The sequence below is a fragment of the Epinephelus moara genome, chromosome 6, assembly GCF_006386435.1.
Source record: "Epinephelus moara isolate mb chromosome 6, YSFRI_EMoa_1.0, whole genome shotgun sequence".
NCBI classification, from domain to species: Eukaryota; Metazoa; Chordata; class Actinopteri; order Perciformes; family Serranidae; genus Epinephelus; species Epinephelus moara.
The window spans coordinates 560,717-562,966 of record NC_065511.1 but is presented as its reverse complement, the minus strand read 5'-3'; positions in this window follow the sequence as shown (position 1 = coordinate 562,966).

Here is a 2,250-nt window from a genome sequence, read left to right as displayed (position 1 = left end):
ATGTATGAGAGTATGATTGTGCATGTAAGAGGGTGTAGTAGTGTTTGTGTAAGAGTATAGTGGTGTATGTATAAGAGTATGATTGTGCATGTAAGAGGGTGTAGTAGTGTTTGTGTAAGAGTATAGTGGTGTATGTATGAGAGTATGATGTTACATGTGAACCCAAGTATGAATTATGTCTCAAAGGGCCTCTCATACAGGGGAGCACATCCACATAGACTACTGGGGTCAACCCTGGTGGGCTATGTTTTCAAAAACTGTGTTTCTCAAATCCTGCAAAGAGTAGCTGTCAGTACTGGGGAAAGTGTGACACTGGAAAGGGCAGACAAAGCAGAGGGCAGGGGTATCCAAACTTTTTTGAATGGGGCCAGATTCGATAATGTGACAATACCTCTGGGCCAGTTGCTTCTCTAATAATATGGGTTATTAAAAATAATCCCATACAAATGAGACAAATGCAACTGTTGCATCTTTCTGTGAAAAGGAATTGATCTTTCCACTGCTCCTGCTGTTCACTTTATGCTTCTTCGATGTGGCCATGTTTGCTACCTAGCAGGAAATGTCTCCTTGGTTACTGTTCGTATGCTTGATTACCATCTGTTTATGGAAACACATTAGTTCCACCCAGAGCCGGCCCTCCCTATAAGCGAATTAAGCCGCTGCTTAGGGCCCTGCAGCCACTAGGGGGCCCCCAGATGGATGCATGGTAAACTGAATTGACTGACTGTCCCACCTCTGCGCAGATGGGAGGCTGAGTGCACCGTGTGAAAAGCTGGCACATATGATTCTGTGTCTAATAAAGTTATTTTCTAATTTAGAAAAGATTTTCTAATACAGAAGAGGTATTATGTAGAACATTATTTCATATTATTTATTTGTCCAGTAAGACTTGAAAAGATAGCTATTATTTTACAAGTTGATTTTTCTAATACAGAAGAGACATTATTTCTATCACTATTTAATTCCAGAGATTTTACATTTATTTTACCTTTATATTTATTTTTGTACAATTAAAACTTGCAAAAAGATTATTTTAGGCATAATAAAAGCAAGTTGAATAACCTCTGAGAAGCCTACCTAAATTTCTGTGTTTGAGAGATATTACTTTGTAATATAACTGAATTTTCTATCCATACATATAAACTTTAAATATATTAAAATTATAAGGCATCTTTGAGTAAACTGCGAGTATCATTTAAGTAGGCTATCTCGTGGCCGGGGCAAGTGTCCTCTTTTTTGGAAATCAAAATATGTTCACCCTATAAATAATATTAGTTAATAATAATTTTGTTTAGCATTATTTTGTGTTTACAGTAATTGTTATTGAAATAAATAAATAGAGTTATTAATATTTTTCAGAGGGAGAATACTATTTTGGTGGTGGTGGAACTAGAGAGGATGAAAGCACTGGTAAGTGAAAATGTCTCACACAGCAGCTGGAGATGACAATACTCCAACTCCTGGTTCATCCACAGAGGAAACCTCAACACATGTTCCTGGTACATAAACTATATTTCCAGCAGGAAATTAATAATATCTTTGTTTACAACAATTTTAACTCATTTATTTTTTAGATATAATGATTAAGATACTGGTATAAAGTAATAGACTCCAAAATCACAAAAAAAAGTTAATCTTAAATGTTATTTTTCTTATTATTATTTATTGCAGTTTTTACCTTGTTCATTTGTTTAGATTTGAATGCATATATTAGTTCTATTCATTTGTTACTGGTGAGAATAGTTTAGAGTTTGAAGTTTTGTTTTAAGGATTCTTTTCAGCATTAAGTTGTTTTCCACCTTACATGCCTTGTTACAAATTATAATTTAGAGAATAAATATAAAATCTCACTATAATCTTTGTTGCATTTCTTTTTCTTCTGTTAGATGGGCATTAGATATTTTATATAATACTTTAGGATTGGAGTCGTCTAGTGATCAAGCAGAGTTAATGCCATTTTAACATTTTCAACACTAAGCAGCATTCAGACAGATAGTAAAGGTAAAAAAGGCAAGTGTAGTTAGTTAGCTGTAAGTGTTTCAGTGAGTGTGCACAGTTAGCAGTAAACTATGACCCATCATGTTGTTAGAGGTAAAAATTGAATGCATACTGTAAGGTTTATAATTGCATGTGGTATCTGGTTTTGTGTATCCTTAACTGTCTTTTTATGGCAAAGTAGGGCCCCCAAAACTTATCCTGCTTAGGGCCCCCAGATGTCCAGGGCTGGCCCTGGACATCTGTGTAGTTCCT